This window comes from Ornithodoros turicata, chromosome 5 (assembly GCF_037126465.1).
Source record: "Ornithodoros turicata isolate Travis chromosome 5, ASM3712646v1, whole genome shotgun sequence".
Classification (NCBI taxonomy): domain Eukaryota; kingdom Metazoa; phylum Arthropoda; class Arachnida; order Ixodida; family Argasidae; genus Ornithodoros; species Ornithodoros turicata.
Window position 1 is genome coordinate 4,530,566 of NC_088205.1, and position 27,484 is coordinate 4,558,049.

A 27,484-nucleotide genomic window follows, 5' to 3' on the forward strand; every position below is an offset into this window, starting at 1 on the left:
CGGCACTTTCAAATACACAGTCTCGAGTTGTTCGCACTTTTCAAGAAGCACCGCTTTTTCTGTGGATTTCCTACAGGTTTTGTAGCTTCCGTGGCACCATACCGTTTGAAACACCACGCAAAACACGCTGATGAAACGACCTACTGTTTGGATCTGTGGCCGTTTGGGCCCGAAATGGCGCTGTGCAAACTTCACTGCAACAGCCCTATAAAATTTGACCCCATGGCACAGCTCTCCGTGGTCAACTGACCTACTCCTGATTACGTTACTCTGGGTTGCCCTCATGCTTTTAAGGTGAAGCGCCCTATGGTCCTTTCCTCTTCCTGTTTATTTTCTCTCTCTCTCTCTCTCTTTTTTTTTTTTTTCGTGCACAGCTTGCATGAGACTTAACTTGAACGCCATCACGGCCTTTCGGTTCCTGCTGGTGCGTAGAAGAAATAACGGCGGAGGGTGTCTGGGTCATCTCATTCCAGTTCGAGGGCTAACCATCGTTATGAAGGCATTGTTTTTTCTGCTAGGCGCTGCGACGGTGGCTTCGCAGGCTGGAGAGGTGTTAAAGTTAACCTTGACGGGAGCTGTACCATTAAAGAATGAACTGACCTTCCTGAAACCATAGTCTCTCCGGCTGATGATGCCAAATTCATGGAAGCCTCATGAAAATGTTGTTTTTCGTGAGTAATTATTTCGTGTCCACCTAAAATCAATGGCAATAGCAGCTTTTTATTTATTTATTTTCTTTTTTGAAGTGATTGCTTTTTCATGTTGCATTGTGTGCTCTACCTGCCACTCAATTCAATTCAATTCAATTCAATATATTCAATTTACCATATACATGGTTGGGCAAAGGAGCAAAAAGTTGCCAGCTGGCAACTTGACAAGGCTCCGCTGCCCACGGTTCGGAAGCAGTATTTCAGACAATGTGAACAATCAGTGGAAAAAGTTCAACAAATGTCTAAAACAATAGCTAGAATGTCACTTAATGAAGTATGCTACAAAGATCGTACATGCAAATTAGAATACTCTGGTACATGATAAGAATACCAGTACAAATCGCTGGTTAACAAAAAATGTACGAAGCTTCTTTTTACCATGTCCGGTTACAATGTTCCCACATTTGGAATACCTATTTAAGAGCTCCGGGAGAGTAAAAGAAATGGCCTGTTTGCCGTAATTTGTGCGGCAAAATGGAGTATTCCATTCATCGGTTCCACGGAGGCAAATGGAAGAATTATGTAATTGTAATGTAAACGTAATTATGTAATGTAATGAAGAATTATGTAAGAACTCCATTATGTAACACCTCTAGTAAGATGTTCCTAACGTGTAGTACATAAATAAATAAGTGAATATGTTGAAAATGAAAAATGTCTCCTTCTGTAGGATACGCAGTTAACGTTACGCAATTTGTCAGTAGACGGCTGGCCAGTCCAGTCTCCCAACAGCTTCACCACGTCAAGCGTTCTGATGTCTAATCTCTCCAGGGCTCTTCGCAACGTCTGCCGCCTCGTGTGCAAACACATCGCACTCCGCCTGAATGTGACGGGAACTATCTGTCACTCCACGCCTTGAGTTCGTCCGTGATGTTGCAATACCAATCCTATGTAGCAAGGCGCTCTCGAACGGGACTCATTGCGTCTTAGCACGTAAAGCAGTGCTTCTGTAGTTGTCTGGACAATGGTCGTGATAAAATTAAATGGGAATTCCATAGATCTTCCCGTATACTCTAGTTGCACTGCAATCATTACAACACGAATTTGAAGAGGCTTCAGCCTCAGAAAACACACGCACAAAAAAAAATCGTGGTTAAAAAAAGAAAGAAAAAGAAACGGAGAAGAGAAATGATGAGGGGAAATTATGGGAAATAATGTCTCCCAAGATTATGTATTTGCGGGACAATTTTCTTACATTATAGTGCCGTGCGTAGACGTCCTCAAGGAAGTGCTTTCTGTTACAATCCAATCTAGTCCAACCGTACCCAATCAAATTCAATGCAGTACTCTGTATGTGAGGAGATTAATCTATCATGGCCCGTGATTCCGGTCTTGTGAGAAAAGGCCTAGGGTACTTCCGAGTCAGCCCAGTGATTTCGTCATTGTGGTTTAAGAGCCCGAACGTTTGATATAGTGCAAGGAGGAGGGGCATAATTACACCCGCATGCAAATATCTCATTTTCTATGCTAGGACTGAAGCTCTGATGGCTCCATATCCATATTACGCGATATTTGTTTTATAGAGCAGGACTAATGCGCGCATTACGCGAAAATTATGTCCGTCATGATGAAATTGGCCCTAATTTTCATGCCCGCATGTCTCATCGTTTTACTTTTTAGTGGCTGAGACTTTTTTTGTTTGTATTGTTCCTCTGAAACGCATCGGTGAAGCACTGACAAAACACGACGACAAATCCCCCTTTTTTTCTTTCTTTCTTTCAATCAATCAATCAATCAATCAATCAAAACACGACGCATTTCAGTCCTCATGCTCTCTGGCATATTTTGCGTCGGACGAGCGTAAGGCGTTTTCTTTTTGCCTTCTTTGAGTAGCAAGCTGGCACCAGCCTGGCTTACCCTTCCTTTTTACTCTTCTTCCTTTTAATAAACATATCTTCACTCTCGAGCTAGATTATTCGATCTGGAAAAGCAAGCGCAATATATACAGCATATATATAAAGCAAAGCGCAATATATCGTACGATAGTGTAATGTTTTGACGCGATGGCATATTCCAATTCAGCACTTTCGATACTTCATGAAACAATTATGCGTTGAATCAGTACCACTTTTCTCTACATACATAAAATTTTGCTTTTTTTTTCTGACTCAAGAGTAACAGGCTTATCAAATATGTCATGATTATCCAGCAGATACACTCGCCAATACGGATGAATACTAATTTGCGGAAACCCATAATCACGGCATAGATTGCATAGGTATGCGATCCCATTGGCATCGGGGCAGTGGGCCAAAACCCGGCTGACGAATTTCCCCATTCATTATCAGTGCATTTGTAGTGGTTGTCGTATAGATATGACGAAAACAACGGCATTTATACAGTGTGTTTTACTGAACGCGTTAAGAGATCGCGTTAAGTAATTTGCTAAGTCAACCCCACGAATATTTTGTTGTTGTTGTTGTTGTTTTGTGTGTGTTTTTCTACAGAAACCGCATGTTGGACGTACTCCATCCCACTGCAAAATACATTCCTTGCCACAATGGCAGTACGTTAAAAATTTTCTGTTTCAAGGCTGGTCTCGAGGCGCGCACATTGTCAGCCGAGCTCGGCTCACCGTCAAGTTAGCGCAAGCTCCTAATAAAAGCGCTAAAAACAGAGAAAGGGACGGACAGAGAGCAGACAGACGTAGCGCACTTCCGACAATGCTTTGAAAATTTTGTTGAAAGTGCGCTACGTCTACTGTCCGTCCCTCCCTTTCTCTGTTTTCAGCGATTTTATTTTGAGTTCAAACCAACAGGCCCAAAAAATTTGCTCTAGGCTGCGTTCCAATACCTCGCGCCCGCGAAGCTGCTTGACTAGGCAGCTGGGTAGACCCCTTTGCTTGTCACTATTGGAACAGGCTTGCCTAGCCGAGGCGCGTGTGGCGCCATCTCGTTGCTCACGCAAGAAATGCGTACGGCGCAAGCGCAGCGGGACTCTAATGCGCTAAGTTTGTAGGACATCGTGCATAAACTGTCACCGTCACAACTAAACATGTGTTGCAACTCTCTACGCAGTTTTAAAAAAAAACATACCACTATGTGCAACTTTACATTTAAAGCCAGCAGAAACAGCGGGCACGCTGGTACCGTCAACGCGCGTCTCCATCCCGGCTGTCAGATATGGTCAGGCGTATAACTAGACTGCATTGATGCACACTAGGCGGTAGCCGACTGAGTAGCGGGCTTGGCGAGATTTGGAACGAGTCTTAACAAGGCGGCACTTCCGGTTAGACCGCTAGGAAGTCGACTAACCGTGGTATTGGAGCCCGAGTTAGTGCATGATACCGCAGAAGACAACGGTGACCCGCCTCTTCCTGTTTCCTTCTCACTCTTGTTTCAGATAACTTTGCGTCTTAACCTTGCTGCCGTCATCCGCAGAAGCATGGCAAAGGAAAAGCAGAAGTAAAGTGGAATGGTCATCTTCTCGTCACGTCGCTTCTTGACGGAGATGTGGGCGCTGCCGACTTATTTGTCCGGCGCGAAACTTCGGTTTTCGCATACCTTTGCTTTTGAATGTTTTATTATTATTATTATTATTATTATTATTATTATTATTATTATCATTATTATTATTATTATGCAATGAGGTTAAGTTGGCAAATTTCGGGGTTCAATTGAAAAAATTATACTTCTCGCGCATTAAAATTTATAAAAGGGCCCGGAAGCCGTGGCAAAAGGTCCCCGAGATAAATAGCGTTGACCCCATAATTTTCGGTAAAGCAGATACTATTTTAACACGGCTTTTAAGACGTCAGATGAGACACTCAGTACATAACTTCAAATCTTTCAATATCGCTCGCGTTCCCTGCGTGCAACAAATACCTCGCAGCCTCCGCAAGGAATTTTTCTATCGTAATACCTATCCAAATATAGCTAAAATATTACGAAGAAAAAGTTCCATGGTCCGCTGGCAGTCCTCAATTTGTTTCTAGATACCGAAGGGCTTCCTCAATGCCTTTTCAACTCTGCTGACGCTGCATTCCAAGATATCTTTTCGCTTTCTCTCTTTTTTACGTTTTACAGTCTATCTGTATATATTTCTTTGTCGTTATATAAGGAAGAACGGCTGGGTGAACAGGAAACAGAATTACAAAGTGCAGATAAAGCGTGTATATATACATAAAAGCATATGATAAGAAATAAAAATTCCCCGGGGTCTGTTTGCTTATTCCGCAGCGAAAGGTATTAGAAGAGACACAGCAGAGGCAAAAGTGAAGGGCCGAGTTGCTGTATTTGCGTCTTCAGAAAGACCACAAAAAGTCGGGGAAGTCCGAAGAATAAACATCCATTGTGTTTTGCTGGAACGCTTACGAAGGGGAGGCTGCTTGTGTGGACGGGAATCTGGCAGCCGTTGTTGTCCTTATTTGCTCCGCGTAAATACGCCGAGGAAAAAGAACAAAAAAAAAAATCTTCTTCGGATTTCAGAGAAAGACTTTATGAAAGTTACGCTTCGCGTTTCTCGTCAAGTTTCCCTCACGGAATGGACCGTTTGTCATCCTGCACTCTGTAATATTTCGTGTGTGAAAATTTTGAATAAAATAAGTTACATGCCTACAGGGATGCTCGTAACATATAGCGTGTTCTCGAAATATTGGTTTTCTGTTCCGAGCAACATTGTCTAAAATATGCGACATTGTAGTAGTGGATCGATAACACAGTCGTCTCAACAATAACAACAACAACTATATGCATAATGTAAAACCCGCGAGATTAATAAACGTATCCTGCACCCCCACCCCCTCGAGATTAGGGAACACGAAGGGACAGACAGAACTTGGTTTTCCCTGGTCTTGGGGTTTTACATTATGCATCAACTTCACTAGCTCCAAAACTTGAGACTAGGGGACAAAAAAACGACAACACACACAATGTCTCAAAAAGATACCTTGAGACCTCAATTGAGACCTCGTGTGTGATGTCGTTCTTTTTTTGTTTTTGTTTTTTTTTGTCCACCAGCTCGCTTGCTACCTCTCCATCCTCTCGTTCACTAGCTCGCTTGCTTCTTAGCCATCTTTTCATCAACAACTATGTTTTGACGATGAAGCGGAGAGGTTTTCCGCTCTCAACATTTCGAAAGCGTACTCCAAATCTAGTCGACGTTAAGTAAATCCGCAAGAGTGGAGAAGTCAATCTAGTATCGCTCATTTACCCTGCAATATCATGTGTACGTCTTTTTTCTTTTTTTCGTTTCCCTGCTTTACACTTTGGTCGACGGTCAGTGGTCGTATGATCTCGACGGGGCAACACCAAGAACGATGTGGGAATCTCATTGCCTATGGACAGGTGCAACTGCCTGGAACGGAATAGACGGGGAGACTCGACGTTTTGGTTTTCTCGTTTAATCTAATCAAGTCTGAGACAGATAATCACTAGAGGACGAGAAAGAACCCAAGCAGCACAATGTTCCAAGCAGCACAATGTACTGAAAGTCGAGTGCAATAGGGGTGGACGGTATGTGTCTTATCAATGTTCTTTAGTTTCACGAGTCTGTTCAAGGCCTTCCACCTACCCGTCCACCCCTATTGCACCCGACTTTCAGTGCATTTTGCTGCTTGGGGTACTCAAAATCGAGTGCAATAGGGGTGGACGGTAGTAACTTATCAATGTTCTTCAGCTTCACGAGCCTGTTCAAGGCCTTCCACCACCGGTCCACCCCTATTGCACTCGACTTTCAGTACATTGTGCTGCTTGGGAAACGGCACTATGGTCTTGGTTAGAATCTAGATCCTAGAATAAGAATCGATTCCCGGCGAAGATGCATTAGAATTGCTTAGTGTGTGGAATCTTATCTACGAACCCCCTTGTCTACGTTGAAACCAAAATTATAGGCCACCTGGCTATAGTGCTGAGCTGGGCGAGGTGCAAGCCACCTGCAGCGGCACCAGTTTACCTCTTGTTCTTTGTCACGATGTCTATTACACCACACGGTACTGCCAAGTGGTGCCACGCAGTACTGTCCTCTCTCCATCTGTCCACGTCTGTACGCCGCTCACAGCCACAGTTGCTTCGCGGCGCTAACACTGAACTAAGAAGAAGAAAAAAAAAAAGATACGCGAACAAAATAAACGGCGTCTTTGAGGAATTCAAGACAGACCTTTTCATTGGCAGACACATTTTCTTTCTTTCTTGTTTCCTTTTGCGTCCCATATATCTTCACTTGCATGCAGTGTCCCACACACGCGACGTGGAGGCGGTAGAAGTGTGTGGAAGGGAATAGGGGAAAAGGGGAAGGGAATAGGGGAAAAGGGGAAAGGGACACATTAGGACGTGCCGGGCATTCGTTTCGGGCGGTTCTTCCATAAGTGGCTCTATTTGAGGCTCCATATGGTCTGTCGAAACCCCGTGTTGCTGTAAGGGTGACGTTCGGGCACTCTTTGCTTTTTTCTTTTTTTTTTCTGTACTATGCAGTGGTAATGGAAGTTTGTAACGTTCGAGACATGGAAATTATCGTCACCTTGCCGCGTGGAAACGGAACAATGGATGCATAATGGCACTCGCAGGACTTCTGCTCAAGCTTCAACAAGTAGTGCTAGTGTGTGTGGGAGAGATTTACTAAACGGATTTCACATTACAGTAGCGCTACTACTCATTATTTCCAGTATAGTTTCCTACTTTGAGTTAATCATGATGTTACGCTACTGTCCTCAGTGTCAATCCTGCGCATCAGCTGCGAGCTCCTCAAGTCCTCATGACCTTCTTAGCAGCAACAGGGCTCCTGCGTGAACTCTGAACATTCATCATCATTCACCATCTTCTCCCCCCCTCATGCAGTGGGATAGGGTGCCGCCTCAGCGGCGAAACATCCCACTACATTACCATTATTTATTTGCTGTTGTTGTTGTTGTCCTTAGTGTTACGTATTAAAGAGGTAGCTTCATAGATACAACAATCGCCTAGGTTCGTGCGTCGCTTTGTAGGGCCAACCATCACGTGACACCTTATGAGCACTGTCACGTGATATGATCGCATGATGGCTCAAAAGAGCTGCCGCATTTAAATGCGTGTGGCACGAGGCAGTTTGTCACCCCGTACACCAATGCTCCGTATTTGGACCGTGCTCAGGGTGCTTTCTGCCCCAGTTGCTCAGCGGCACCCATTCTTATCCTTTTCACTAGCTTCCGGGCGCTCAGTTCTGCAGACCGCCGAGGAGCATTGGGCTCGCCTTACCACGCTCCAGGCCTCTGCACTGTCTTCTGGCACGTGATGTCCTTATCGTGCTGTACTCATCTTCAGACCCTGCCTTGGACGTACCTTTCTCGCTTGTTGAGCTTGAATCTGCCCCGAGGAATTCCACCCAGCACACTTCGACCGGAGCAGACCAGGTGACGTACAAAGACCTCCGGAATCATCCCTTATGTGAGCGTCAGCCCCTCTTGAGGCTCTTTAACGGAACCTGGCGTACAGGTGAAGTTCCACGTGGACGGAAAACTGCAGTGGTTGCTCCCCTTCTCAAACCTGGCAGGTCGCCGCACAATAATGATGCCTTTCGCCCGATCGCCCTCACAAGCTCCGTCGCGGAAACAACAGGACGCATGGTTTTTCTGCCGCTTGAACTGGTACCCGGAAAGCGTGGGCTTTTTTCCTGACGCCATGACAGACTTTCGTCAGGGACGTTCAGAAATTGACAACGTACTCGATCTCGTCGCTGAAGTGCAACAAGCGAAGGCTGATGGGAAACTCACCGGTGCAGTTTTTCTCGACGTAGAGAAAGCGTATGACATCGTGTTGCACAGTGCCATCGTCGTGCCGCTAGAAGAAGCGGAAGTGGGAGGATGCGCAGTCTCATGGATACAAGACTATCTATCTGACCGACGCATCTTCGTGCGCACAACGGAAATGACACCGCTTCCTATCCCGCCCGCCGTGGTGTTCCACAGGGAAGTGTATTGAGCCCTCTCCTCTTTAACGTTATAATGGCTTCGCTTCCCGCACAGCTTTGTGATCATACCCGCATCACTCTGTACACGGACGACATCTGCATATCGACCGCTGTCACCCGTCGAGACACTGTCCAACGCCGGTTACAATGTGCCTTGGATTCTATTGTAGGGTACCTTGCCTATTAAGACCGTTGCCATGGCATTTACCCGACGGTCATTCAAAAAGTATCACTTGATCGTTAGTGGGGCACCGCTGGACTTTGTGCATCATTACAAGCACCTTTGCGTGACATTCGACAGAGACATGACGTGGTCCCGGCACGTAACAATAGCCACCAAGACAAGCGGTTTTGTAAATGCTCTACGTTGTATTGCTGGATCGTCGTGGGGCACTTCATGTGCTGGCCACCGTCACGTGCACACGGCGACGATTCTGGGCACATTGCGGTACAGTCTGCCTATTCTACACGGACTCGGCGTATCCGGAGAGGGTGAGCTTCTCAATATTCAGGCCAGAAACCTCCGCGTCTGTTTGGGAGTTTCCAGAACGACGGAGATCTAGTCTGTACTGGAAAAGGCGCGCGACACGCCAGCAGGCGTCGTGCGGGACGTTGAAATAACTGATTTATGGGCAGTACCTCACGCTGCACCCCTACCATTATCTTCGGCTCAACGATACCGACCGTCCGGACTCAACCTTTGACAGCGCCGTTAATCTCCTGAAGGTGTGCCTCCCCACCACAGCATCAGTGCGTTCCTATGCCCCGCCAGTGTGGAATCTTCGCAGGCCTCCTGTATGTGACCACATTCCTGGTCTTCTGTAGAAAAGCTCTGTTCCTCCCGTTGTTGCTCATCAACCTACGCAGGAGCACCTCGGCTCAGCCTACTCTCAAAGACTCCCTGTGTTCACCGGATGATGTGTGTCTCGAGGCAGGTCAACACCAGCCTTTTACATCCCACAGGAAAACCTTGAAGTGGCACAGAAACGTCCCTACGAAACGTCATCTACCGATAACAAGGTCGTCGGGGCAGTACCGCTTGCGGTGCTGCTCCGAGAAGATCTTTTCTTGATCTACCGAGTATCCACCGACTGACCGCGTTGAACCACATGGCGAGATCAGCGCCTGGAGCGTGGACTGCGTTCACGCACAGTAAGGCGGCACTTGAGGTTCTGGCAAATGATTGTCGCCAGAACAATCGGCAGCGGCACTATTTAGCTTTCTCAGAAACATGAAACTTCTCGTCGTGCCATGAACCGTCATGTCAGCAGTGAACAGTGAGGGGACACACTGACGTATGATTTTAGTACATCAAATCAGTTGCGGGAATGAGAATTCGCGCCACCACATTTCTCTCCGTGCCACCTAGAGGCTGAGAAGTGGGCCTCATTTTTCACGGATCATGCCGCGAACCCGCTCCGTCCTAAAATACTCCCTGCCGTTCCTGCCACTTACTCTAAAGTGCGTCAAAAAACCCTAAACCATCCCATCAGCCTTTTTTTTTCTGTCTCTGTAAGCGCGTGCCATTCTCATGAATAATTCCGGGACCATATACGTACACATTCAGCAAAGCTGATTTTCCTGAAACCACGTTTACGAAATACCTAAAAGCCTTTCCCGCTCCGTTCACTTTTGTCCCTTTTTTTTAGATCGTCGGCATAAACAGTACGGCAGATCACTTAGATAATTTCCTCTTACTGCATTGCAGAGCTGCGTAAAAGCCTCAACGTTGATGCACACCCGATATTCCAGGGAATAATGTTCTCTATCGCTCTCTGCTCGCCTTTTGGCCCTCGTGTCGATCACTTTATTGAGGATACGACGACACGTGTGAACACAGCAGCAGCACGGCTCCGAGTGAAAGAACGACATCGCTAGCATATTGTTTCTTATTGAGAAGGTGCAGCGACACTCAATGGGAAGGAGCCCCGGATAAACGCGGGAGATTGAATCGGCGGGCGTGTGAAGCAAAATATCGCGTTATTGTGTGAAGTGCCGTGATGTTCTTTGAAGAGAAGGATATTCCTTCACGAAAACCTTTTCATATGATGCGCCTTGCGCCGCGGCTGCTCCGAGTAATGTCATAAGAAATGTCGTATAATTAAAGTGTACCTGTAATAAATATGAAATAAAAGGTGAATACTCTTTCACCGATCTCATTAAAATGTAGCGCGATCGCTATTCGGCTACTGAAAGGAGTAGCGAATACGGTAGCGATTCTACTAGTAGCGCGGTGTACACAGCGCTGGACACAGCGAAAGGGATAACATATCCGCTCGTTAACGGTAGCATACGAGGTCATTTTAACGACTAGAAGGCGTCGGTGTCGAATTCCGCGATAATATGTGCTGCCTGAGGTTTTTCCTGGGTTTTCCGGCACAGTTCCTCCTGAAGTCGGCCGCAGACGCAGAGTAGCCACCCCGGTAGTAATTGTTTATTCCACGCCTTCTTTTAGTGTGACTTGTGCTCTTTCCGATTGTCCATGTCTGTACACAACTCACGGCCACAGGTGCTACGCGGTGATAACTTGCAACAAAAAAGAATATGTGCCAATGATTATCAAATAATGTCATACAGAGAACAAGCTATCTGTATGCTCCACTCGCATGTTCGTTCTTCAAGCATCAGTTCGTAGATATTTGTTTACACACGGGCTGCTGCATTCCCTAATTTAACGAATGCCTCCTTCTCTTCTCGCATACTCGAGCTCTATAGGAATCCACACGGTTCAAAATTCGCGCGCAGAAAGATGCACGCGTGACGTCAGGCTGCGGAGCTGTGGGTGCGGCCTCGACGCGTGACTTCCTTCGCTCCTGCTGCAGCATTCAGGGAACAGTAACGGTAATGAGTACGGAAACAGAAACGGTGTATTAATGGGATTAGTGCGTATTAGTAGGCCGTTGACAACGTGGCTTCCGGAGTACCGTGTCTGCCACACACAATCAGCTCATAAGATTCTGAGTCCTGCACGCTGTCATTGATGTCGGGTAGGCACGGTAGCTTCACCATAACGTTATCAACGATTTATTAATACTCCCTATTGGGGCCGCTAACGGTATCTGTAACAGAAACGCATATTATGCACCACTATTACCGGAAACGGATACGGAAACCAAACTGATATTCGGTATTGAATTCGGGCAATGGGTGTACATATAAAAGGAGAAGTGACACTTTACACAAGTACAAGGTGTCACACAGGTGCATTTTCGGCACATGGCCACTTCTGTTTGCTTTCATGTGTTTCTTTGTCAACATCTTGCCTCTCATTGTTGCTCCACGAGGGACTCGTTCAGATAGGTGGTGGCAGAGGTCAACTTCGTGCGGCATCACCCACGACGAAAGGATGTCGATGTTTATGTATAGTTATGAAAGACCCTCCCCCTTCGGTCCGGTGCCCATGCCCATGATGACTAGAAGGACCCAAGCAGGCCCCAGGCCAGGACAGGTCTCGTGCTCCGTGCGATGTCGTTTTCTTTTCTTTATTACGATCATCCTATTCTGTGACCTTACGTTGCGCACGTCTCCCGAGTTCACCGGCGCATGCGCATTACCGGTCAGATCATTCGTGCATCTTCCAGATGGAAGTGGAGATGGGCGTTCGGTAGGTACCACCAAAACGGGTTCTGATGGTCCTGGCATATAGTGGTGACCAAGGCCTTCTGAACGTCATGCTGTAGTCCTGCAGGTCTCCTCAGGGCAGCTCTTCTTATCGAGCTGTTCACACCAGTACTTTCCTGCGCAGTACCTCTGGGCCTTAGGCCTTCAATTTATTTGCACACATGAGTGATTTGCTCTCTGGGTCATAGCCTATGACCCAGGGAGCAGATCTCCTATGTGTGAAAATAAACAAACATACCGTGTGCACTGCAAGATATTAAAAGCAAAAAAAAAAAAAAAAAAGAACAGGGAAAAAAATGAGACATTGACGCTCATGTGCCCAGTGCTCGGGCCGCCATGCTTTCGTGTTTCGGGCAAATCTATACAACCAAGAACAACAACAACAGATAAGTTAATAAATTAACTCCCGATCAAGCGTCTCATTACCGGAAACAGTAACGAAAACGTAACGGAAACGACATTGAGTGACCTATACCGGAAACGAATAAAAGAAACGAAAATGTTCCAGAAACGAAAAAGGAAACGAAAGTACTGCCGTTACTGTTCCCGGGTATTCATTGTATACTCCTGTATTAATTCGTACGCGAGGAGGATGTGTAGCAAGAGAACAGTGACTGTTCACGGATAGGTCACGTGAGCCGGAGAGGTGCTCCTCCCTCCCCTCCCTTCCCCTTCTCTTTTTTACTTTGTATTAAACATATCCCCCCCCCCCCCCCCCAATAGTGCTCCTCCTGCTGGCGGCTGCGACGACAAAGCTCGAAAAACCCCGGCACTATGTCTCTTTCGAGCGAAAAGTTCTCTCGAATCAAATGCACCTGAGAGGCATATTTATTTCAACGACGACAGGGAGCGAATATTCCCTCTTAAATATACATATATATAGTTTACAAAATTTACGAGAATGAGTTTCACAGCCATATTCTTCTCAGATTCTTCCTTCGACTCAGCATCGGGATCAACTTATGTATTTTTAAACTGCAAATATATTTCCCGTCGAGATAAGTGAAGTCATTAGCATGCACTTTTAATGCAAAACGCACTTGTGCCTGTGGAAGAAACAGCGACGCCGCTAAGGACAAAAGGTCTTCCTCGTTGAGGCGTAAAATTAACTCATCTTCGCTGGAAGTCTTCGGATGCCCCCACCCTCGCTCGCTGAAAACTTATTTCTCCAGAGTCACACCATCTGTCGATGTTCATCTGAGCGAAATGGCGCCAAGGATTCATGCGTGAAGCGTTGAAGTCGGGGGTGGGTGGGGGGGTTCACTTCAGCCAGGGGGATTAATTAGGGCATCAGGAGGACACCAAAAATTATAACGTAAATAAATATGCTTTATTCTATGCCATTCTCTTGGTGACTGGTCTTGGTGATTCTGACGGCTGCTTGCGGCTTTTGTAAAGTTGGTTGCGCGCACAGCGAGAATAGTATGCGTGGTGCCCCCTGCTTGATGAATGAAACAGGGCTTCAAGCCATGTTAAATCTCACTTTCGCGTTCCTTTAAAAAACATTATACTTAACAGATGACTCGAATTTGCTCTTCATTGCTGGTTGCATGTCTAGGAAAAATAAAAGGAAGAGAACGACGTAAGGAAATGCCCTTCATTCTTTCCTTGTGTGACAAGCGTTCTCGTGTAGGTCTCTTGGTTGGTCATCACCCCACCCCACCCCACCCACCCACCCCCACCCCACCGTGGTTCAAGGTACCGTTTTCAAGACCCAATCGGCAGCAAGATTGCCCGTGTAGTTTAGAAGAGTCCAAAGTTGAACCTTTGTTTGTACAGTATTGAATCAAACCCCATTGAAAAAAACAAAAAAGAGAAACAAAAAACGGACAGAAGAGAAGAGAATATGAAGCAATTATTCATAGACGACGGAGGGCGTTTGTGGATGGCAGGCCCTGTACCCACTAAATAACGTTCACTAGGCCAACTTGAATAGAACCAACGGCATTGAACCTCGTTTTGATTGAACCTCCCTCTGAGGAACAAGGTAAATATGACAATCTCTTCAGAGCTTACAGAGAAAATACAAAAACAAACAAAGAACAACAAAAAATCATATTTTGATGCATGATGTAAAACCCCGAGACTAGGGAACACGAAGCTTACCCACTACTCCGTGTACGGTGTTCACGACGGTTGTTAGAAGAAAACAAGAAAACTACAAGAATACTTTGAAAACTGCTTAAAGTATGTTGGTTACAAAGTACAAACATAATTTTAGCTTCTTAATATAGTTCGAGCACACATAAACGCCGTGCAACAATTTGTCATCCAGAAATGCAACGCCGTAGCTTAGCCGTGATTTACTTTTTCTTACTGCTCTTTTTTTTCTTTTCTTTTTTTTTTGTCATCATTGGTGGCGCCAGCAACTCTTGAAGAAATCCTGGTAAATCTGAGGCATTCATCTTTTTCTCCTTCGTCTAACGTTCGTTCTTTCACTCTGCTCCCTTTCCTTTTCCTTTGATCCTTAAGCGTTGTGCGTGCAATCCTTTTATCCACTATCTGCCTTTCCCTTTTTTTTTTTTTCATTTACGCAAAAAACGCTCGCAGAAAATGAATGAATCGCTGTCACATCAGACTTCGAAATCAAACATCGGAAAGCTGTATATAGTCGCACTGTATTTCTTTACGGCTGCAAACTTCTATTCTTTTACATTGACGAACTATGACGGTGAACAAAAAATCGGGACTCCGTGGCAGAATGAATTGCTTCGGAACGTTAGAAAATGATGGGAGTGGCACCAGTGCCAAGTCGGCATAAAAAAGCGTTTGAGGGGAAGAGAACGAAAAACTGGGGACCAACACTGGAAACATTCCTTCATCCATTTTGGCTTTTGACGTTGTACTTATGCCTTTCCCATCGTTTATGTGCCTGAAAGTCAGAAAATGTCATGTACAGTTTTTGCGTTACGAATTTGTGTATAGGATTAAATTAATTAAATTAACGTAGTTAATATCATTTTTGGTGATTAATTTTAAGTCATGCGTAAAATTCACATTTAATATTTTAGAAACATTAGATTAGATTATTAGTTAATTAATGTAATAATAAAATGAAATACCTTAATTTAATTTAATTGAGTCGCCAACGTAGATTCAACGGACCTTGAGGACCTCTCCAATGGAGCGAGCTCCGCTGAATTTTTCATCGCGGTTTCTTGTGCATAAAGAACAAGCAAGACACTTAGGCCACTCTGACCGCTCCGGCAGCGTTCAAACGGGGCAACTTTGTGCAGCAACTCGAGTTGCTCGGAATCGGTCCCCGACCGAAAAACAGTTGCTCGTGCACCGGCCAATCAGCGAGGGCAGCACTGCCACGTGACTTCCGCTGGCGTGATGTGATTTCCTTCATGGGTTCAAATCCTGCAGGTACAGCTGAGAAATCATTTTTCTTCTTCTTCTTGCTAACGCCACACAAACATATCAATAGCCATTTTTGGAAGATAATGACACTCTTTTGGCGCGAAAACCAGACTGAGATTTGATAAACAGCAGCTCAAGAATTCTCCGGTTACCGTCAGGTTGCTTGTGGGTGGAGCTACCGAGTTGCTACGTGTGAACGTGTTCTCGAAATTGGCTCATAAGGCGTTGGCTCGAGTTGCTTCGAGTTGCTGGAAAAAGTTGCCCCGTGTGAACGCAGCCTTACGTTAGTCACAGCCGCGCGGTAGATTGAGTGAAATATGGCAAACAGCGCGGCGTGCATTTCTAACTGTCGCCCGCGAATTCCATTTTGCGCGACCCAGAGTGTAATAACATACGCTCCTTCATGGCAGCCAAGGTCATGCTGAAGACTGAGAGGTGGTCGGTTCGAATCCTCCCAACCGGCTGTGCTGTCTGATGTTTTCCTTGGGTTTTCCGGCGGACTTTCCCCTTGAAGTCAGCCCAGGACGCATACTAACCCCCACCCCTTGTTCCCCACTCCTTCATGATGTCCTCTCTCCATCTGTCCGAGTCTGTATGCCGCTCCTAGCCACAAATGCTTCGCGGCGCTAACGAAGAATTTAAAAAAAAATCATTCATTTTATAACGTTCACAGATAGGTTGAAAGGAGTACCCTGAAGAGGCAGCTCTGCCTCGAGAAGAGTGTCTGAAAGGAAAAGCAACCTTTACAGGGATGCATGGGCCCTTTCTTGCGACCGCGCTGGTCCGTGATTTTCCAAGCTTCTGGCAGTTCCTTCCAGTATGCGCCCACAAAGGGCCCTTAAGGTTTCAATGAAATGAAATATAAATGGAATGAACTCGGCAGTAAGGCATTGGAGTAGATGGGGAGCACTGCGAGAAAACGACGCGAGAAAGGAAACTTTAAAATCAAAGATCACCGACGCAAGCAAGCCTCTTGTATGGCTAACTTTTCCCTTTCGTTCTCTGTACCGTTTACCTCGCCAATAGAGCCCCCCCCCCCCCCCCCCCATCACCGACGTAATGATAAGTCATTCCAAAGGAATAAGGAAATTGGATTGTCCCATTCTCGGAACCATTCCGATAGACTAAAGCGTAGAATTTAGTATAAGAAACTCCCGCATCTCTTTTCAATACCGTGTTTCACGACTTTAGTTTTGAACCCGATTAAGCTCCTGAGTATTCAAACGAAGGCGTCGCGTTTCTCCCCACTTCTCCTATGCTTGAATGCTGATAACAAAAATGCGCTTGTTTATTGCGTTCTGCTTAACTAAGAAGACAGTGGTTGCATTTTACTTAACCTTCGAACACAAAGTACACAGGTTGACGTCACGTGTTGTAAAATAAGATGGGCTCGCCATTCGCGATCCTGTCTTGAAGTTCGCAAGATTCCTGAGTGATCATTAAACACCATGCCATAGCAGTAACCACCGTCTCTAATGACAAATTCCCTTCATGTGTATGCCACACTACGGGTGCTGCTGAGTCGGCAACGCTGATGTTAGCACCACGAGACGCCCGGGGGCCGCGCGCGGGGCTCCGCACTCTTCCGTCGACTCACACGCTGACAACACATAAATTGATAACGTTGCTCTCACTTTACTACATCCTTCGCCTTAACTTCTGTCCTTTGATTCCTGAATGTTTTCCTTAGAGCTTTTATTCACTGAAACGACTTGGTTACCTTTCTTTCAGCATACCCAAGTGCGTTGTTGTCGATTGTGATTCTGAACTTACGGGTTTTTTTTATAAGGCTTTTGTTCTATGTACTTCAGCTCTTTTAGCGTCAAGCGGGTTTATATCATTGCGAACGCGGGTGCATTGATGTTTACGTTAGTACAAGTTGCATTAGAAAGCTGTCGTGATAGTTAAAAGGTTTAATCGGATAGACCCAGGTCGAAGTATGAAGGAATGTTGTCTTCATGCACTAGGCCCCATTCTTCTGGTTAATGTGCAGGACATCATCATCATCATCCATTCATCTATGTTGTTGTTGTTGTTGTTCTGGTTAATGTTCTCCACGATCTGTACTGATCTCCTTCTGACACTGATCCCAGCTTCCATGAACAATGTTGTCAACATAACAAATTAAATCCGAATGTTCTTCTAAACTTGCAGTTTCCGCAACATCTCCTTCGAACCTAGAACGCGAAGCCTGTATAGGGGCTCTCCCGGAGTTGCGCAAAATGTTACGGTTACGCCTATCCCTTTCATCTTTAGCTTTCTTTTGTGAAACATAATGCGTCAAACATATTATAATTTACACCCCAGCGCTGACGCGGAAAGAGTTAGCCATCTATTATACAACAGGTGGTCTTGTTTTCTCGGATCCTCAGCTTTATTATCACTTAGTGCTCTGTGTCGCTCTGAAGCTACTCGTAATTGCTGGTTTTTCGTGGTCCGTCTAAAACGGCTAATGATGAAACTCGTTTGTAGATGAGCATTGCCGGAAGAGAGGGAATGAGAGATCCACATCAGTTAATCCCCGGCAGATGAGTCCAATGGCTAATAAAGCAGTAAAGGGAACGTAATGACGTTGACGACTCCGTTATTTGTGCACGCATTAACATTCCCCCATACTAACGAAAAAATGACTGCACATAGGAAGTGATTACGTTGCCGCCTGCGTTCCAAACGCGCTGATCTGTACACGGTACGTACGCCTCTACATTACGAGGACTTCCGTGAATCCGCCTGATGTGTCCGTGTAAGCACGTCTGAAACGCTGGTCTCGCGTCGTATAGCACGAGGGCATATAGGGCATGACGGTGGAGGCGTCTCGGCGGCATGCGATATGTCTTTCCAAAACATCATCCGCTCTTTGAAAGAGCGTGTAAGAGAGCGAGGGAATGAGGAGGGTACGTCATGACGTCAGCCATCTCCTTAGATGGGGCGGTTCGTTGATTGGCACATCTGAGTGGACGTAAGCAGGGCGTGAACTGCGAATGAAGAAAGAAGAAAGGTACGGGGAGCTGCCGACGTCACAAGAGGAGATCGGGCCGTCCATCCGAGGCTGTTTTCTCCAACTGTTTTTGTAAATTTGATCGCGCAGTGACGACATTACACCGGAAATATTTTCCACGGTGACTCCTAATGGAGAGCTCAACTAATGAAGGAGTGTTTCGACCAATCTTAAATGTCATTTAAGTGCTTCCTTAAGATGAGAATAATTGAGTACGATGGCAATCCCGGATGATTCGATACTCAGTTACATTCCTTACATGGACTTTTTGTAGCCCACATGGACTTTCTATTCCAAGATCACTTCTAGATGCACTTCTGATCACAAGGGTTCAGCAGGCGGGGACGCCAGAAACGGTACAAGTTGCCTAGATGCCAAGGAAGGCACGCGTTGTCCTAACTGTTCATTCAGCCTCCAAGATATACGTTGCCTTATACCCCTGCACGGATAACCGAATGCCATTCTCAGCGAATGACAATCGCACCGAATGTCATTCGTTTCTCTTACATCGAACTACACGAGTAAACAAAAATGTCATTCGCAAATGATGTCAATGTCGATAATTAAGACACCAAGGCCGAACATCTGAAGCATTATACAGGTACATAAGTTTTTTTTTTTTTTTTGCTCCGAACTAGCGAAACATTACATTTTCTAACAGAATCGTTGCCTTTTCAAAGGCACTTAATTGGCTAATTACCACAAGCAAAGACAACTAAGAAGCCTATCTGCACCGCGCGAACGAGGATAGTTCTCCGAAAAACAGGTGTCAGAGGTTATCAAATTCATGATAAAATATTGAAGTACAACTTATCATTCGTCTTTCATTTCTTCGAAAAGCTGATCGTTGTTGTTCTTGATACCTCACTACTGCGAGGGTATGCTGTCGGTGCGAGAGAGAAAAACGAATGAGTTCCCCGAACTCATTCGCTGGGCGAATATCATTCGCGTGTATTGTCATTTGTATATTGTCATTTCACCGTGTGATGCGAAACGAATGTCAGTCGCTGGGAATGGCATTCAATTTGGCGTGTGACAGGGGTATTAGGCACGTTGTCTTCTGCGAGGAGCGTTAAACGCGACCTTCAGACGTTTAAGCGCTCGTTGAAGAACCCTCAGACGGCCGGAACTAGTCCGCGGACCGATTATCAGTGCGGCATCGCTCGTAATCCTAGCTGTCCCGCGGCGTAAAGCCACAAAGCCACCACTTCTCAGAATTCCCACGTTTGCGTTCCAGTGCGCGCGTGCGGCTCCGTGCGTATGCGTTGACATTCTTCTTCTGCCTAGAGCGCGGCTTATGATTGCCTATAATAATACGCGGGGTGACGCACAAGTTGGTTACCACGGCAACGCGCTCGCATTCGCACGCATTGGAACACAATGCTTTGGGTCGGGTTGTACGGCGCAAAACCTTCGCTAACGTAATACAATTGTGATGTGCAACAGATCTCACGTAAGTTGCTGTTCATATCACGCCACGTGGCGTGGGTTAAGCAAACAAAGAGTTCGTGGTACAATGTGACGTGACATTGTTGTGAAAGAATGGCATCCATGTGTCGCTGATCACAGCGTAACTTAGTACGACTGCACACAAATGAATTTGGTCATTAGGCGTCATGCGTATCTGCATGCCGTCGGATCATTTCGAGTCGTAGGGGTTAACCCAGGAAAGTGAAAGATCCAGCTATCCGATTCTGGAGCCCCAGGTCGAGATCCGCCGCTGATCCGCAGGTCGAGATCCGAGAGTCTGTTCTTCTACTATGTACAGTCTTCATGATTGGAAGTACATTTAAAGTGTCCAGTATTATGGGATAGGGAATTTGCTTTCTCTCTGCCTCTTCTGCTCGTTGCTGTCTGTGCCTGTGTCTCAGTATCTTGCTTAAAGGGACTGTGAAAATATCCTCAAAACCTTTGTTAGCCTATGTAATGCATTCCTGACTGCTAATACATTCACGATGCGGGGATTGAACCGAGCATTTGTTAACATAACGGAGATATAAAATAAAAACCACGGCAGAAGACGGCGACAGCTGCGACCCGACCGGTGCCGGCGAGGCGGAGAAACTAGATGTGACGTCAGAAGCAGGCGACCTTCCTCATTGGTGGTCTGACTCGGTGCAACCTTGGAGATAGCAACTGATGCAAGCGACGTCAGGCCTCTTGTATGGGTGTGCCGGGTGGCCGTTCGACGTTTTGTCTGCGGGTGAACCGCGCCCGTGTTGAATGCAATGTGGTAAAAATTAGATATATTTTGGTTAAAAGGTCTGCTTGAGAGCCATTCCTCACAGATAACTCTTGATTTTGGGGAAACTTCTAATGGTCCCTTTCAGTCATTTCACGAGCACTTTATGCGATAGAATTTAGCACGGAAAGATCCACAACCCAGGTACAGTTTTTCCTGCTCTATGATAGAGCACGCTAATTTCTCGTATAGCGAAATTCTGGCAAATAACTAGAAATACCGCCGTTTTTAATACGGCGAAAAGCTATCTCGAAAAACGTAAAAGACGCGTATCACTAATGATGCCGTGAAATATATTACGATAGCGGAGAAATGACTGCAAACTTACACTGTAGCAGAGCACTCCCTTCTGCGTTATTATAGCTGTACCATCGAGTTTCAAAAACCTGCAAGATCACATTTTACTGCCACCATTGATACACAAAACGTTCTTTCTGCCGTGAACACCCCCATAGACGTTTAAAAAAACGGTGGGAACGCGAAAATGTCGGGTGTACGGAAAACTCTGCAGGCAGCGTTGACCACCATAACGCGAGTGGCTCATGATTGATGGCGCTACCGATGGTGGCTGGCCGATTACTTGGGGCTCTGCGCTCACGCCCCCGTGGCGCTCGTTACATCTGTATCAGCGCCGCTGATAGAGGAATCGCTCGACGACCGAGTCAGAAAGTTATTCCTTTCTGGATTCACTTTCATCGACGATGCCTTTCGTGGGGTAGAATGTTCGGTTAGTTGGTGAAGACAAACGGCAAAACGCAATAGGGCGACAATACGAAGACACAAGGAAAGAGTTCATGTTTTATGATGTGTCTTGTGTTTCAATAAACTTTCAGTCACAAGTTAGCTCTCGTCCTGTTTGCACTCTCTTGTGTCCTCGTCTTGCCGCGCTATTTGGTTTCGCCAGATCCCTTTCGGGTTTTATTTGGCAACGAGAAGCTATTTCGTGTTTACGTTTCATGTTTCACGAAGGATATATTTCTTACCCTTCGTGTTTCGTAACAGTTTGTCTATGTGAATACAAAGCCGCAAGTTAAATGTTTCTTGAGGGAATGGGGGAGAGTGACGTTTGGGAAACGAGCAGTCTGCCTGCTTAGACTTGCGACATGTACCTTATGGGAGAGGGAAGGTGGAGAGGGGGAGGGAAGATCCGGGTATTCAAAGTGCGGGCCTGAATGTATCTGCATATCAGTGTGCAGGGAATTCATAAAACGAGGCGCAATAAGAAGGCTCTAAAAGTACACGTCAACTGCAGCGGCATGCACTTATGCTTTAAATATTTCCAACCTGCGGGTTAAAAGCGGGGAAACACGTATACAATTAAAAGTAACCTCAAGGACGGCAGCGGACGAAAAGTCCTTGAGGTTACTTTCGTGCTCCTGTTCGTGCGAATTTCATTGACGGGCTTTTGAGGCTTATATGTGTAGTGTTCGTCTTAATTGACCATTCAGTATATGCAATCTACGCTAGCGATCGTTAATGCAACGTCCAGTCTGCCCCACTCAACAGCATCAACTTTGGACTGTACGTTATTCTCGCTCTTTGGCTCCTCTCGATCGTAGTCCTGGCTGCCTGCCTTATTCATACTTGCGGCCAAAGGCTCCGCAACGGTGATGAAATGATGATTAGGGAATCCCACTTCCCATTCACCCGGCTGCTCTCATTCGCTAGGGGATCTGCGGGGGTTGCGTACAAGATTCCCCTATCGAGTGGCAAATTTTATGTTGGGCAGACTGGACGCTGCATTAACGGCAGGATGCGTGACCATCGAGCGTTAGTCCCCATGTACGGGCTCCGAACGGAAACATGCCTTTGCACTGTAAGGAATGGGGATGCACTCGGAGCTTTGGTGATGCCTTGGTACTTGACAAAGGGAAAACGAGGCATGAAAGGGGAGCTCTCTGAGGCATTTCACATCGTGAAACTTGGCACAGAGAAATGTTTCAGCGAGCCCTAGCTGCTCTTTACTGATAAGGAGTTCAGGTTTTTGAACAGGTCCAGCTAAGCACGTGTCTTCACTGTGTTTGTACTTTTGTTCTGACATAGCAGCACGCGTGCACCGAGCTCTGCTGGAAAGGGCTCTGCGATTAAACGTCAGTTGTGAGTCCACATGTCAGCTTCGTTTTCTTGTGTTCGCGTCCCTTCGCTGGTTACATCTTTCAATTATATGCCAACTGGCCAAATTAGCTTCTTTATTGGTTTCTGAACATGTTATGAGTAGCAGAGTATCAACAACAACAACAACAAATAAACCATGACTATGGCCTGGGGTGACTCACCGCTTGAGAGCAGTACACTACCCCATTACACGAGAAACATGAGATGAGCAGAGACCTCGCACTTATGATCTTATTTCTTGACCCTCGTGGCAGTACAAAGGTCACAATTCAACCAACTGACCATGCGTGGCAACGCTTCGATAATGCGAACATGCAATAACGATTGAGCTTCCAGACGAAAATTGCGCAGTTTGCATACTTCCTCAAGTTTGCGCTCACTTGCAAGTTTTAGTACACCGCTACCGGGAACCCGGTAGGCCAACGCGTCTGCCGCACCCAATCAACAGATAAGATTCTGAGTCCGGCACGCTGTCATTGGTTCCCAGTACACTCTAAAAACATAATTTCCCCGCATAGCGCGTTCTGCGGCAATTCCATTGCTACAAATGATACGGTTATCGCTTCTAATTCGAGGAGAGAGGGAGGCGTACGCCTTCAAATTGATAGAAAAGGGCGTACGCCCCCCTCCTTCTTCGAATCGGAATCATAACCATATCATTCGAGGCAATGGTTGGCGCAGAGCGTGCTATGCGGTGAAGTTCAGTTTTTAGCGCCCAGCTAACACTTTGCTCTCCCCAACGAACTCATGCACCTGTAGAGGACGATGGTCTTCCTCTACATGAGTCTGACCGGCGATGATGGTATGCCACGGACAGGCGATGACGGTGGCCTATCTCCATGGCCCCGCCGGTGGAACTGAAGCGGGTGCTCTAGGCGCGTGTCCATTCTCGTCGTTGTCCACCGGCTTCCACATCCTCTACGCATCTCCACCCTTCATCCTTTATCCTCCATCAGTCTTCCTTTTTCTTTTTTCGCTATAGTCGTGACGACGCCCACTTCTGTGTGGCCAACAACGGCAAGCCGGTCCTGCCATTACCCCCCCCCCCCATCAGTTCTTAGAGTGTAGGCACGGTAACTTCACGGTAATTGACGTAACCCCGAATGGACAAGTTGTAGCTCAGGAAACTGGACTTTCCTTCGCAGGTTGCATGCGCTCATGACTTTGATCGTTGAAAATTACGCTGAAACGTCCAGTTCAATCAGGGACTTGTTGATATGCATAACGCGATGTGCAGTAAAAGTGAAGCAACACGCACGTGTGCTACAAAAAGCGCGTATAGCAGTACGACCTTCGACGTCCTCTGCGACCTATACGTTGTAATGTGCACTAAGCGGCCAATCATGGAACACGACACGCCTTCTTTCTTCCAGAATATCTCGGACGCGTTAACACGCTAAAGAGATAATCGTTACGGCTCCCTGCAGGCCCCGAAAGTTGATGGGTTCCAGCGCTAAATGCAAGTTCTACATCGACCAAACTGTGCACGTTGGGACAACCTTTTAAGAGCTGTGGAGCGACCTGAAACGCATAGAATTCGCCCATGCACTCTAAGAAAAAAAAAACAGAGTGATTTTATTCCTTTTTGGGACTAAGTGCATTGCCACAAATATAGTCCTTTTCGGAAGTAAAAGCACGGGAGTAAATGAATGTCACAGAGTGGAGACTGCATTTCACGCTCTGTTCTAAGAGTACCAGGTACATAATTCTTGTGCATGCATGAAAATACTTCGAGTCAAACCGTCAACCGTGATATATCGCGTGATATAAAATCTCGCGCCATGCATAGGGCACAATTTGCGAAGAAAGAAGAGCTAACTGTTTCTTACTCTGTGCGGATGAAAAATCTTAGCTTAGTTAGCTCAGTTATACAGCCTTATGCCCCCAAATTGACCAAGAGCAGATATCTCAGTAGATTGTTACATTCGGAAGACTATTTGCGAAGTTCAGTGACAATTTGCAGTCCTGGGGAGTAAGTGTCGGGTCGAAATGTCGCGTTAGGGGACTAAAATGGAGAGTAATTGGGGGGGGGGCAATATAGGGGAGTAGAAGCTGCAATTACTCCCAGTTTTACTCCTTATTCGATGCGTCGAGAGAGGTCAGCAGGAAGAAGTGGGGACAGGGGGGGTTAGTATGCGTCCTGGGTTGACTTCAGGGGGAAATGTGCCGACATTCGTCTTGTTGGGATATGTGGATACCTCATGTGTGCCACACTACAAAGCTACCGACACCAAACGGCGATGTTGACGTTGACATCAGGCTGAATGCGTCAACTGACGCAGTTTCGTTCCTGCCCGACATGCGGTGCGACTTGGTGTTCTCGGGGCTAGCCAGCACTTCCTCCGACGCACTGCGATCGTTCGATGTACGTTCAATCGTCGTCATTGCAGTGCCTTTTTTTTTTTTTTTTTTTTTTGCGTTGTCGCAAGCGGAACTCGACGTGGTTTTCTGCTATAGCAGCCCATTATCGTTTGGCGAAAAAATAAAATGTTTCATGTACACGATGTCGGATAAGTTCCTCTGCCAGTCGATACCTCGGATATGGCGTCCCTGGGATGATGATGACGATGTGTGCGTGCGTGCGTGTGTGCGTGCGTGTGCGCGCGCGCTGTTTCTGATCCAACCGTTCAGCCGTATTCGAATACTTGACAGGCACCGAGTAAATTTTTTGCCACACTAGAACAGTGCGTGTATGAAACATGCTGACCTAAACACGCGAATTCCAGCCATCCTAGTTTTCTCGAAATCATACAGATAGTTCTGTTCTGACCATGTTGTTGATGGATTACAAACACTCTGCGTCTTTTTCACCGTGTCTTCGAGAAAACATAAACATGCTGAAGTAGAACACTACGCAGTTCAGATATTTCGGGAGTTCTGGAGTTCACATCTCCATATTTTTATTTCTGAATCAATCAATCAACCAGATATTATGCTTGACTAGCTCCTGCATAATTATAAATATTTCGGGAAATAAGAATTATAGGAATAAGCATTCAGTTAGGGCAGCTTAATGTGTGTCGTGCTTAAAATGTTTGCGCACGTGTATTTCAGCTGCGAGAAACACACTGAATACCTCGCCCAAACTGATTACATCTCCACATGTCCTTTTCATAACCAGCCGATCGAAATTATTGAGCTGGACGCCGAGCAGATGTACGTGCATTGATCTGCAGCTTCAGAATAATATGTGTTCCCCATTCGCTCTGATTTGATTGTACTCAATCTCAATTCATTATACTCCACCCATGGTTTGATTGTACTCAATGTAGGCCTTAGCAAGACTGTACTGGAACGATTGAAGTTATGGTAAAAAGTAACCATTTTTTTCTCTTTCACAAATCAACCAATCAATCAGTAACATTGCGAAACATTTACATCGCATATTATCGCGTCGTGTACGGTTCGGTCCGCGGTGCACCAATAGATATTTTTTTAGAAAAGCAAGCGCCACCTGGCACGCAAGGGCTCATGGGAACTAGGGCGCCTCGAAGCATTACGAGACGGCCAGAGGTGGAGGTAGTAGAAGAAGAACAACAACATTCCCAGTGTGCGCAGCAGCAGCGTCAGCCGAGATAAACCATAACCGAAGCAGACGACAGAGCAGTGTCCCTCAAAGTTCCCATGCTGCTCTGCGCCGCGCGCTTGGAGGCGCGCGCATCTTTTTAAAATCGTCTATTAACTGGCTGATGAAGAAGCGTTCCTCCTGCGCTTTTAAGCCCACAACTGCGTGTCGTAATGCAGAATAGCCATAAAAAGTCTGCACCTCAGCGTTGTACAAGTCTTCACAACGCTTTGTCGTCACGTGGGCCATGCAAAGATCCGACATTTTATCGCGGTAACCAGCTCCGGGTTATTTATTGCGTGTCTCGTAAAAGAGTTTCGCTAAATTCCCGCACGATGTCGACGGCGAGAGTAAAAGTGCCGTGATGGATTTACTTCCGGTTGGAAGGGGGCTATTTCCGCGGTTCATGCTGGTCGACCTATAGTCGACACAGCTCGCGTGATACACACTTAGTATCGATTTTAAGCTTTTATTCGCTGTTCTACATCTTTAATGTTTGAGACAAGTATTAGTGCGAGTAAGCAGTTAACCTTTGCATGACGTGGTGCACGTGGAGCATTTGCACGCATACCGCTATAGCTTACTTCGGACCGAATTTCAATATGTTCGATACTTGTTCGCCATGTGTACGCCCCATGGCCATCGTTTCCCTGTTGTTGCCATGCGCAGGACATTAAAAAAAGTTATATGTTGTATACGGCTTCTGAATCTTTCATGCACTTACATGTACTAAGCCAACAACTGTCCAGGTACATGGAGCAAAATTGACGTTTGTTTTCAAATGCTGATTAAACTGCTGAAATGCAGGCGTGAAGGTGGAAACTTTTCTCTTTTCAACTGGTGGAAGACAATAGTTATTTTTTAATCATTTAAAATACGCGAATGTACGCGATAAATGCAACCTGCATTGACAGCTCCCTCTGCTTGTCGACCTGATGTTTTTATTCCCCTTCTTCATATAAAACATGCCTGATAATACAAAGCATACA

General features: G+C 46.1%; 1 long non-coding RNA gene across 1 annotated transcript in view; it reads right to left on the reverse strand.

Moving 5' to 3' along the window:
- Positions 1–27,484, reverse strand: part of LOC135393815 (uncharacterized) — a 327,498-nt gene that overhangs the window by 74,940 nt on the left and 225,074 nt on the right. The gene's annotated exons all lie outside the window — the stretch shown is intronic.